We start from the raw sequence: 13,848 nt of genomic DNA on the forward strand, positions 1-13,848 counted from the left end.
ATTGGTCAGTGCAGTCAGGAGCCCCGCCCCTCCTGCTAAATACTTCTGCACAGACCCAATTCCTCATTCCAGGAAACCAGCTCTTCCTCGCGGAGGCAAGGGGGGCCTCCTCATCTCCCTCAGAGAACCGGGGTTACATAACGTAACCTATAGTTCTCTTTCGGTCGATTCGTCGACATCTCACTATGGGATATAGAAAGCGCCCCGATTGCCAAACACAGTTCTACAAACACAGCACTGTCCACTCTGAATGGTTTAATTCACCTGCAAACACATTCTCTGGAATTGCAAACACACCGGACATTATCATAATTTCACAGAGTGCTAAAACAGTTCAAATGTTTGAGGTGTCATGTGCTTTTGATCTATTTATGGAGGACTCATACTGTGCAAAAACTCTTACCAGCCTTTGATTTCTGTCATTGAGGACCTAGGTTACAAATGCCAGCTCATTGTGTTGGTGTTTGGTAGCCTAGGTCATGTACATAGGTTGGTGGTCCGTGGACTTTGCATTGGGGGACTATATAAGACTAAGGCTGAGCAGCTAGTAAAATACTGTTCCATATCAGCAGTTATAGGAAGCATGTTTATTTGGATGAGACAATGTTTCCTATACCCTTGAACCTGTAAACTCATTATAGATTGCTGAACTGCTTTAACCCTTTGTTGACTGCCCGAACATTCCATTTTTTCCACACTTGATGACCTCGTGGCACAAAAAAGCTTGCTGTGTGGCCATACTACATGGCAGAGATGAAATATAGACACCATTGTAATCAGAAGAAAGAGCACTTCAAAATGGTATAAAACATAAATAACTATGTGTGAGGGTAACATAATTATGTCTAGAAATATGCTCATAATTAATCCGGAAAAAAAAAAATGCAGTTTTTCAACATAAATCTTATTTTTCTCTAATTTCTGTTGTAGATAGAGAAAAACTTAGAGTATATGACAGACTAGCAATGTTGTCCCCTACTCAAGGAAAAAAACAGAATCAAATCAATCAATATCACTTTCTGCTCAAAAGTTATGGTCAATTCATTATGTCCTGTATGTTTGCAGAAAATAGTAGAATGATGACCTCGGGGCACAAAAAAGCTTACAGTGTGGCCATACTACATGGCAGAGATGAAATATACACACCATTGTAATCAGAAGAAAGAGCACTTTAAAATGGTATAAAACATAAGTAATTATGTGTGAGGGTAGCATAATTATTTGTATAAATATGCTCAAAATTAATCCGAAAAAAAGAGAAAATTACAGTTTTTCAACATAAATCTTAAATTTCCTCTAATTTCTGTTGTAGATAGAGAAAAACTTAGAGTATATGACAGACTAGCAATGTTGTCCTCTACTCAAGGAAAAAAACAATCAATTTATCACTTTCTGCTCAAAAGTTATGGTCAATTCATTATGTCCTGTAAGTTTGCAGAACATTTTAGAATCTTTACAGAGTAGAATGTCTTCACTGCCCGATTTGACATTTGACCTCAAAATCCAGACAGAATGGTCAAAATAAGTTATTTTGGCCATATATCCATGAGACAGAGCTATATATGGTATGTTTCACTATACTTTAGGACAGGTAATACAAATCCTTATGGAAAAGAAAGTGTTAACCTTTTAGTGACCCACGAAAAGTTGCACCTAAATAACCCAAATATGTACATTTTTACTTTTTTTTGGAAACCACCACAACACCCAACATCTATTTTGATTGTATTTAGTTGATTTATTTGCAAACATACATTATTACAAATCATATTGCTTCAGTCATTTTTTTTAGATGTGGTAACTCAATAAATAAGTGCACTTATGAAAAATAACAATCAATAAACATAAGCAGCAATGGACAAAGAGTCAACCATCAACTAAAAAAGTGCTTCTTATTTAGAATGAAAAAGCATGTTATGAACAGTCAATCAATAAAATCTAAAAAAAAGTCTTATTTATGGTCAACAATAAATGTAAATTCATTGGTAAGTGCATTTCCAATAAACAATCAATAGTGAATGAACACTCAATGTCAGATCAATGGTAATGGAAAGAGCCTCCTGCTTTCATGTGCAATAAACAATAATCTCTTGTCAATCACTATAAACAGTACCCAAGGAATATGATCAGTGACAAATTCCCCAGGGTTTTGTATAGAAGCATAAACTATGATTTCACCATTCCACAGCAACATGCTGGAATGGTTGGTAAAGTGCTTTACTACACGTCACCTTGAAAGTCTCTAACAGGCCAGTGATTTTGCACAGTTTATCACGCTCATCTTCAGCACCAGTATCTACAACATGGAGCATTGGCATCAATGCTTTGAACCGGTCTCTTGACATTATGCTGCGTGCCCACAGGCCATGGTACATGGTTTTGGGGCTCCAGTATCTGTAAAAAGAACTGACTGGGACAAGGCCTCAAAACATTACAAGGGCCATCAGTCGTGCCAATTCATCTGGACTGGTTTCTTTCCTTGTACCATCTGTGCCACCATAATAGGGCTTTCTGGGGATTTCCTCCCAGGCATAAGCATTTGTGTAGGTGCTTTGTAGCAGGAGGGCATCTGTAGAAAAAAGTTTTTAAAAATCTATGGCTTTGGTCATGGTACCTCGTGTTACTTGTACATCTAGGTGAACGCCAGGCTGGCGTACAGGACGGAAAGATAGCAACTGGTTGAGCATGTCTGGATCATCATAGCTATATGTCTGGACAACAGGTTGATTCACTGGATGTGCAGCTCTCCCTCGTCCTCTCCCTGGGCGCGGTCGCTCTGGCATTCCTTCTGGTCCTTTCAGGTTCAAGGCTCAGGGTCATCCTCCTCTGAGTCGGTGGCAGAACCAGGAGAATGTTGAGTTCTACCAGAAAGACTCAGTAGACAGAATAGAAGCAGATAACAATTTAATTTGATAAGGAGTAGCTAGAATACAAGTATAGAAAGAGTTCGGGATAAGCATCGATCTTTGGCGCAGGCCCCCGTCTCGAATCCGTCCAGGGATGAACGGAACTCAGATCCTGCTCGACGAAGAAGCAGGGGCGAAGAGCCTACCCCCCGATGTCGAGACAGGGACCAACTGGCGGCGGTGGTTGTGAGGGAGAAGGTGCAGATAGCATGCTGCGGCCGACAAGATGAAGACTGCTGGCCTGGTGGCTGGAGGGGTGGTGGAGGGAACGACGAAGACGGCGTACTGAGTAGCAGAGAGAAGTGTTAGAAAGAACAGTTTTAAAACACCCGCTGAATTCCTATAGGCTAGCACTGATTGAATGAATCGTAGATTGGGGGTGTTCCCCGAAAATGTAAACATGGCTATGATTCGTTACGTGAATGAATGGGTGGAGTAAGAAAGATACACTACGAGTCTCCCTAGTAGAACTTTCGCTGAAGCTATCATTTCTACCAGAAAGACTCAGTAGACAGAATAGAAGCAGATAACAATTTAATTTGATAAGGAGTAGCTAGAATACAAGTATAGAAAGAGTTCGGGATAAGCATCGATCTTTGGCGCAGGCCCCCGTCTCGAATCCGTCCAGGGATGAACGGAACTCAGATCCTGCTCGACGAAGAAGCAGGGGCGAAGAGCCTACCCCCAAAGAATGAAAGATGCCCGCCAGGGCAGTGACTCAGTAACCTAAATCTGAGAGAAGAATAAAGATTAATAACGTACGACATTACATTTGATTACGTGCGTGGGCAGGGATGATGAGGATGTGCCTAGCCGTTAGAGTGTAGATAGAGAACTAAAGGGGAATTGTTAAGGGACACTTTACATGTTTTCGCTATTGTGGGATGAAAACAAGCCAGGCGACCAGCGTCCAGGGCAACCTGGACTGTGAGCTGGGCAACCAGCGTCTAGGGCAACCTAGACCAAGCGATGAGCCGGGCAACCGGCGACCAGGGCAACCTGGACTGTGAGCTGGGCAACCAGCGTCTAGGGCAACCTAGACCAGTGTGATGAGCCGGGCAACCGGCGACCAGGGCAACCTGGACTGTGAGCTGGGCAACCAGCGTCTAGGGCAACCTAGACCAGTGTGATGAGCCGGGCAACCGGCGACCAGGGCAACCTGGACTGTGAGCTGGGCAACCAGCGTCTAGGGCAACCTAGACCAGTGTGATGAGCCGGGCAACCGGCGACCAGGGCAACCTGGATCATGAGCTGGGCAACCAGCGTCTAGGGCCACCTAGACCTTCGTGACGGACCGGGCAACCGGCATCCAGGGCAACCTGGATAATGAGCTGGGCAACCAGCGTCTAGGGCAACCTAGACAATGTCACGGACCGGGCAACCGGTAATCAGGGCAACCTGAATCATGAGCTGGGCAACCAGCGTCTAGGGCCACCTAGACCTTCGTGACGGACCGGGCAACCGGCATCCAGGGCAACCTGGATAATGAGCTGGGCAACCAGCGTCTAGGGCAACCTAGACAATGTCACGGACCGGGCAACCGGTAATCAGGGCAACCTGAATCATGAGCTGGGCAACCAGCGTCTAGGGCCACCTAGACCTTCGTGACGGACCGGGCAACCGGCATCCAGGGCAACCTGGATAATGAGCTGGGCAACCAGCGTCTAGGGCAACCTAGACAATGTCACGGACCGGGCAACCGGTAATCAGGGCAACCTGAATCATGAGCTGGGCAACCAGCGTCTAGGGCCACCTAGACCTTCGTGACGGACCGGGCAACCGGCATCCAGGGCAACCTGGATAATGAGCTGGGCAACCAGCGTCTAGGGCAACCTAGACAATGTCACGGACCGGGCAACCGGTAATCAGGGCAACCTGAATCATGAGCTGGTCAACTGGGCTAAGTTTAAGATACCACAATAGCTACTGGCATGCTGCGCCCTTTTAACTGATCAGTAAATGTGTAAGGCAAGCCTGAATATAACCACCGCCACCAGATTATGAATAGTAAATTGAATGGTACCTTAGTTATTGTGGACAGTGACTTCTGAGCATTGAAAACGTCATATGGGGTTAGTCTGATGTAGGCGGAATAAGCATCAGAGGACCATCTTCCCAGAGTTTTGATGGATGAAGATGAAAGCCCCTTTTGGGCTGCGGTCGTGGCTGCGCCGATGCGGCAGGAAAGAGTGGTGAACTTCTTTGGTGAGAGATTGCATATAGGTTACGCAGAACATTGGCTGGGTGCTGAACCAGGAAAGTGACATTGCTGAAACATCTGATGTGATAACAGAGGTAAAGCAGGAGAGACGTGCGGTTGTAGTTTAAGATAATTGACCATGGAGATAAACGGGCAAAACATTATTTATTTTAGCAATTGAAAGGTGGAACCTGACTCGAGGAATCAAGTTTTGGATATTTAAGGAATAAGGTGAAGTGAGTGGGGAAGAGGATATATCAGAAAGACGGAGATGCGTGAGGGGTCGAATGACTGAATTCGTAGTGAATTCGCCGCACTGAATGGCGCCATGAAGCCATCAGAAAAACGGCCTCTAGTTGCAGCCACGTAAGGCGAGTGGTAGCCGTGTTTAAGCGCTGTCACTAAGCGGTGCAATATCTGCCGTAATAGGAAGGCGAGAGTCAGTTGAACGCGGGGAGGAATTTGAGATGCCTCTGAGGAGAAGACGAATTTGAGGATTTGAAAATAGACTAGGGAAGCCAGGGTCGTGGAGTCTGGCGTTGAATTGAATGCCTGCGAGTGTTTTCCGAATGGAACAAGTTTGAGGCCACGATGATCCAACGATACACGAGAAATGCGCAGACAGTGGAAATGAGAACGGGAAGGGCAGCGTGTGGTGGTGCTGAGAAAACATAACGAACCAGGACCAGGCAGAAGAATAATAAGCGTATAGGCTACGATTCGATAAGAGCGGATGAAGCAGCATCAGAGGAAAATGCGAGACATTCATCAGATCATTTTATCTGCGAACCACGAAGCATTGTAAGGCCCCCCAAAGACGAGAGATGGAGCGGCATCCGTGAACAGCTTGAGAGAGACTGACGAGTCGGTGTGATCGTTATAAAAAGAAATGCTGTTCCAATGCTTCAGCAACTTGGACCAGAAGCCGAGATCCGACCGACAGCCCGAATTGAGAACAACGGAGTCGGATGGATTTTCCACGGAGTGGGCCGGGTCTAACAGGCGAGATGTAAAGGGGCGGCCTTGCTGGATGATGCGCATCGCTAAATTCAGGTGGCCCAGGAGAGAGAGGAGTTCTCTCTTGGTCACCGTACCGACTGAGAGGGAAGAGTCGGACACTTCGCGGATTCTGGTCAATTTTTGACTGAAAGCAACGAGGAGTTTTCGTAGGCTACCTTATAAGTGTTTCCAAAATCATTTCGGTGGTTTATCATGCTCATGTTTTACCAGGCTACCTTGGAGAGCGTAATCAGATATGGCATGACGGCTTGATTTGAAACCTCCCTGTGACTTTAAACGAAAATAAATCATTTAGTCCATACAGCGATGAAAATTATTGGCCAGAAACAACACAAAAACACCCAGTCAGTCTTCGAGCAAGGTATGCTGACACAGATAGACAGAATACTCTGTGACCCCTCTCAAGTCCTTTTTTCACAATACGATGCCCAGCATCCTGATGTCCTGGACCATAAGCTGGGCAACCAGCGTCTAGGGCAACCTAGACCAGTGTGATGAGCCGGGCAACCGGCGTCCAGGGCAACCTGGACCATGAGCTGGGCAACCAGCGTCTAGGGCAACCTAGACCGATGCGATGAGCCGGGCAACCGGCGTCCAGGGCAACCTGGACCGTGAGCTGTGCACTGTATGGTGGGTTCACCATTGCAGACAAAACGGATTTAAAAATTAATTTGTCCCAATCTCCATCAATATACTTAATAAACGACTTAAAGACATAGGCCTATATTTAGGCTGCACCACATGCCATTCTTATGCCTTTGTTTTAACGTCCATCCTTTTTTACCCATGAACTGAGTAGGTGTTACTGGAGCTCCATGGGCAGTTCACATGCTGTCGATGGGCTCTCTTATGCTGTCAGTAGCCTGTGTGTCAATGTCTCAGTGTTTCTATTTGTGTAATGTTATGTAATGTGTTGTCTGTCATGTCCATGTTATATGTACTGGGTTGCTTTGATGAGCCCAAGACGATTTTCCCCATGGGGACATAAGTAGGCTATATCTATTCTATTCGACAGAACAATATAACAACGTACAGGGTGAACGGCACTTCAGCTTTCACTTCGCGGCCCTCTGTCGGCTATAATGAAGTAGCCTAACTTAACAAGGTGGGTAGCGTATCTGTAGATCGATTAAATGAGACATCGGAAACTACAATTTGACTTCGATGTCGCGAAACATCTTACTTCATAAAAGCATGCAACATATTCTACCTTGTCTGTTATTTGCTGGATAAACAATAGCGAGTGTGCGACAGAAAAGTGAATTAGTGTTGCTTTAACCGAGTCAAGGATTAACCCAAAATTCGAGAGGTGACGGGTCTTTTCGGCAGAAAGGAGGACCCCTAGCTGGAAACGTTGCGAATGACGTCCAGAACTGAACTGGACTCAGCTGGGAAGTTAATTAAAATAAATAGTCCAGGAGGTGCAGAACGAACGGTAATTGACAGACAATGAACAAAAGCCAGCACAGCGCTTCTGAAAGCAATGAAAATGTGAGGACTAGGCCCAGGCTACTCCTGCACGCGAAGAAAGCCTTAGCCTACAGCGAAGTAGAATTTCGACTGCCATTTTACGCAGAGGCCAGTCGGCGGGGTGAATTGGCATAGCCTGCTTGAAGCGTCGGTAGAATAATGACGGCTTTAGCGAGAAGAGCGCCTTGACCAGCGATTTTAATGAGGTGAATAGCATTATCCGGGAGACATAGGCCTAGTGGAGAGAAGGCTCGAGAGGAATCATTTCGTGGACCGGATTTCGGAGTGAGGTGAAGACATGACGAAAATCAGCCTTTTCTTGCCAGAGTATAGCCTATTTCCTTGTAGCCACGCCGAGTGAGTTTACACGGCAAGGGTGAAAGGTGTCCAGTCCAGGCGTAATTATAAAGCGAAATATAAGAAGCGGACTTCGCAGAGAATGCATTGTGATACGGGTAGGAAATTGTAGGCTACCTCCGGCCATGATGTAGGTAGCCTATGAATCCAGTTCTATTCTGCGATCAGGATAGCCTACGCGCTGCAGATGACGTCGCGATACGGACCAAGCAATCGGATCAGAATATTTTAAAAGACTGAACGACATCGCAATCTACAGTCGACGATCGATTGCGGGAGATGGCAACAGCAAGGAAGCAAGATGTCTTTACCTTGGAGAATGATTGGCCTGAGTTGTGTAGGGATGGAGACAGTGGAGGGAGCAACGAAGCTCCTGCCGAGTAGGAGCAGGGAGAGCTGATGCCAGAGAAGCCGGCGAGACTTGAGTGCCAGCTAAAGCTGTAGTTGGGTTAGCCACAGGAAAATCCGTGCTGGTGTTTGGTGCTTGGAGGGGGACGAGCCACTGGATGGTGGCGGGGGCCGGCGGTGCTGCAGACGGCGAGGAGGACAGTAGAGCTTGGCGCTGTCATCCCAGCGCCTGAATCCTGGAGTCGATTGCTGTGATCGACGCAGTAAGAGAGAGAACCGCGTCCAGAATGGGTTGAGGCGATGCGGGAGAGGCCGGGATCGGAGCAGTAGACTACCTCGTAGGCTACGAGGCGCTGGAGTGACGTGCTAGGACGACCGGATGGTTAGCAGGGGAGACGAACCAGCAGACATGGTAAGACAATTGTCTTTAAATTACGTAAGAAGGAAGTAAGCAAACGTTGGCGACTGAGCTTTGAACGACGAAGACGGCGTACTGAGTAGCAGAGAGAAGTGTTAGAAAGAACAGTTTTAAAACACCCGCTGAATTCCTATAGGCTAGCACTGATTGAATGAATCGTAGATTGGGGGTGTTCCCCGAAAATGTAAACATGGCTATGATTCGTTACGTGAATGAATGGGTGGAGTAAGAAAGATACACTACGAGTCTCCCTAGTAGAACTTTCGCTGAAGCTATCATTTCTAAAAGTTGAGATAAAAAAAAAAACAAGACAAGTTGTTCACAACCTAGGTCAAGGCTAATTTCAGTCAGAAAAGGTTGTAGCAGAAAGTTGCTACTGACTACATGTCATTATTTTCTTTCTAGAAGTTGAGATGAAAAAAAAAAGTAAGTTGTTTACAACCTAGGTCAAAGCTAGATTCAGTCAGAAAAGGTTGTAGCAGAAAGGTTGCTTATATATTACTTACTAAATGTCATTAGGCTTTCTGTCTAGAAGTTAAGAAAAAAAAAAGTTCAATGTTCAACACCTAGGTCAAAGCTACTTTCAGTCAGAGAAGGTTGCTACTTAGGCCTACTAGGCATGCCTTTCTTATATGCCATTACTTTCTTATAGGGAGCACAAATAGACATTTCTGGAACTAAACAGAACGAGTAACACTGATATTTATTTATTCCTTCCATCCTATATTCAGCTCTTCATCCAGACATGCCCATAGAATATGCTAGCAACACTACAATGTTGGCAAAGAGCGAATCATTTACCCGCGAGTAGATAAAGCGCGATCAAAAATAAACCAACACGAGGCGCGATTTCTTTCAGTTGTGACAGACACAAAACACACCATACAAAAGGCACAGTCCACTCAGAGTGTTATCACACGAAAATGTAATGTTTTATGAAGCTGTAAGTAGTAGTAAAATACAATATTGAGTTTCAATAACTTTATTGTTTACTCACGTTGTTGTCGCCGTAGCAGCTAGTCGTCGTCGGAGTCAGAGTCACGAAAGTCTTCATCCAGTTCACGGTCCAACTTGTACTCTTTTCCACTAGATAAGCCACCTATTTCACTGTCTTCACTGCTATTGTCATCATGTATGTGTTGACAACACATTTCTGCCACCTCAGCAGCTGAAAAACGGACTTGTCGATATGTATTGTCCGACATGTTTATTCATTGAACAGCCGCGAATGAGCCGAACGCGGAAGTATCGGAGGCGGGGCAATCACAAGATGTAAAATGACATAAAACTAAGCCAATAGGCTATCAAAACGAACTAAACTACTTGACAGTGATTGGCTAGCTGTTGACAACGTATCTACATAGTTTTTTTCATCGGTGAGGTTAAATGCGTGATTCAAACACGGCGAACACGTCATGGTTCGAAATCGAACCATATTTCAATGGGCCGTCCACAAAGGGTTAATCTACTGGATTATTCAAGAGATTTGATTCCTAATGTAACTTGACTTGTAAAGTGGAATCAAATAAAGTACATCAAATGTGTGTGTGTGTGTGTGTGTGTTTAACGGAACTTCTTGCTGCGCTGTGGCGTGTCCGTGAACAGCCAATCACGCGGCGGCCTGACACCGCTACACCTGGCCGCCGGAACCCCAGGCAGTGGGCGGAGCCTGGATCAGTGGGCGGAGCCTGGAGCTGCTGCTGATGCAGCGCCACCTGCTGTCAGAAACGCGCAACTGCAGCGGCGACACAGCAGAAGAGATATCACACCGTACCAGCAAACACCACACACTCTTTCAGATCACACACACACACAATAACACACACACACCCTAATACACACACATATGCACCAGCAAACACCACACACTCTTTCAGATCACACACACACACAATAACACACACACACACCCTAATACACACACATATGCACCATCAAACACCACACACTCTTTCAGATCACACACACACACCCTAATACACACACATATGCACCAGCAAACACCACACACTCTTTCAGATCACACACACACACAATAACACACACACACACACCCTAATACACACACATATGCACCATCAAACACCACACACTCTTTCAGATCACACACACACACACAATAACACACACACACCCTAATACACACACATATGCACCAGCAAACACCACACACTCTTTCAGATCACACACACACACAATAACACACACACACCCTAATACACACACATATGCACCAGCAAACACCACACACTCTTTCAGATCACACACACAATAACACACACACACCCTAATACACACACATATGCACCATCAAACACCACACACTCTTTAAGATCACACACACACACACAATAACACACACACCCTAATACACACACATACGCACCAGCAAACACCACACACTCTTCGATTACACACACACACACACACACACAATAACACACACACATATGCACCATCAAACACCACACTCTCTTTCAGATCACACACACACACACACAATAACACACACACACACCCTAATACACACACATATGTACCAGCAAACACCACACACTCTTTATTACACACACACACACACACACACACACACACACACACAATAACACACACACACCCTAATACACACACATACGCACCAGCAAACACCACACACTCTTTCAGATAACACACACACACACCCTAATACACACACATATGTACCAGCAAACACCACACACTCTTTAAGATTACACACACACACACACACACACACACACACACAATAACACACACACCCTAATACACACACATACGCACCAGCAAACACCACACACTCTTTCAGATAACACACACACACACCCTAATACACACACATATGCACCAGAAACACCACACTCTCTTTCAGCTCACACACACACTCACACACAATAACACACACATAAAACATACACACCATAACACACATACGTGTGCACACACACACACACACACACACACACACACACACACACACACACACACACACACCGTAATACACACAATAACACACTCTCACCCTTAATTACACACACACACACACACAACGTAAGACATACTGGCACACAATAACACATGCTCAAAATAACAGGTCACCCTAAGACACAATAAGAGACACACACATGCATGAAATTGCGCAGTATGCACAATAACACACACACACACACACACACACACACACGATAACAGACTCAGCAGTGCTAATGAAGACAAACAGATGTGCATATGCTTGTGTATGTAAACAAACGTGTGTGTGTGTGTGTGTGAGAGAGAGAGGGAGAAAGTGAGAGAGAGAGAAAGTGAGGGAGCAAGAGAGAGAGAGAGAAAGTGAGGGAGCAAGAGAGAGAGAGAGAGAGAAAGTGAGGGAGCAAGAGAGAGAAAGAAAGTGAGGGAGCAAGAGAGAGAGAGAGAAAGTGAGGGAGCAAGAGAGAGAGAGAGAGAGAGAGAAAGTGAGGGAGCAAGAGAGTCATGTAAGTCATCCGCTCTTCTCACACTTGCTGTCACTTGGTTATTGTGTGTGTGGGTGTGTGTGTGTGTGGGTGCGTGGGTGTGTGTGGGTGTGTGGGTGTGTGTGGGTGTGGGTGTGTGTGTGTGTGTGTGTGTGTGTGTGTGTGTGTGTGTGTGTGAGAACAATGATGCAGCAACATATCACAAACGTATGCATATGCTGGTGTGTGTGTGTGTGTGTGTGTGTGTGTGTGTGTGTTACCTACCAGTATTCACCTCTGTTGCGGCGTGTGTGTGTGTGTGTGTTTCCTTCCAGTATTCCCTCTGTTGCGGCGTGTGTGTGTGTGTGAGTGGGTTGCTGCTTCCTGTGTGTCTCTGTAATTGGTTATTAAATTGAGTTTTCACTGATGCACCCGTTGTCCTTTGTAATTATTTAAATGAATCACCCAAGGACCTGAGACACACACACACACACACAAGGACCTGTCTCTTGTCTGACCACCCCCCCACACACACACACGCACACAATCTCACACACAAACACAAGGACCTGTATAACACACACACACATAAAGCACTATATCTACTAACCAGCTAATGACTAGCAACAAGCAAGACTACCCTGCTGAAAAAAACAGCAAGAAACCAGCTTAGGCTGGTAGCTGGTTTTAGCTGGTTTTAGCTGGTCTTTGCCCAAAACACAGTTCTTATTGCTGGTCTTTGCTGGTGTAGCTGGTTAGGCCACCAGCTAGACATGCTGGCGTGACCATCTGAGGAAGCTGGTCGTGCTGGTGTGACCAGCCTGTCGTTTGGGATACAGCTGGTTTAAGATGGTCATGCTGGTGACCAGCCTGTCCAGCTTGACAAAGATGGTCAAGCTGGTTTTCTAGAATGACCAACATAAGCTGGCGTGGCCAGTAAAAACCAGCAATGTAGACCAGCAACACCAACTAAAATGACCAGCTTAAGGTGGTACGACAATCAAAACCAGCTGAATTACCATCATAAGCTGGGTAAACCAGCTGAAGGTGTGTTTTCGCGAGAGTTTTGCTGGTCTGGCTGGTTAACCATCAAAGGGTGGTCAAATAAGCTGGTTAACAAGCTGGTCAACCAGCAAACCACCTTTAGCTGGTCAGGCTGTTTTTTTCAGCAGGGTAGCTCCAAAGAGCTACATCTAATATCTATGCTAACCAGCTAATGACTAGCTCCAAATAACTATATCTAATATCTATGCTAACCAGCTAATGACTAGTTCCAAAGAGCTATATCTAATATCTATGCTAACCAGCTAATGACTAGTTCCAAAGAGCTATTTCTAATATCTATGCTAACCAGCTAATGACTAGGTCCAAAGAGCTATATCTAATATCTATGCTAACCAGCTAATGACTAGTTCCAAAGAGCTATATCTAATATCTATGCTAACCAGCTAATGTGTTGCAATTCTCACAAGATGTACTGAATCCCCTTTTATGCAGAGCAGAGGCAGCAGCGACTGCTCCTGTTGTCATGTTGGAACAGGACGAGGCCGTCCCCGAACCCGGCTCGCTCCCTTAGTTCCAGTGAAGGGAAGATGGCCATGCCAGTAAAAACCAGCAATGTAGACCAGCAACACCAACTGAAGTGACCAGCTTGAGGTGGTGAGACAATCAAAACCAGCTGAA

Source organism: Sardina pilchardus, chromosome 17, assembly GCF_963854185.1.
Source record: "Sardina pilchardus chromosome 17, fSarPil1.1, whole genome shotgun sequence".
NCBI lineage: Eukaryota > Metazoa > Chordata > Actinopteri > Clupeiformes > Clupeidae > Sardina > Sardina pilchardus.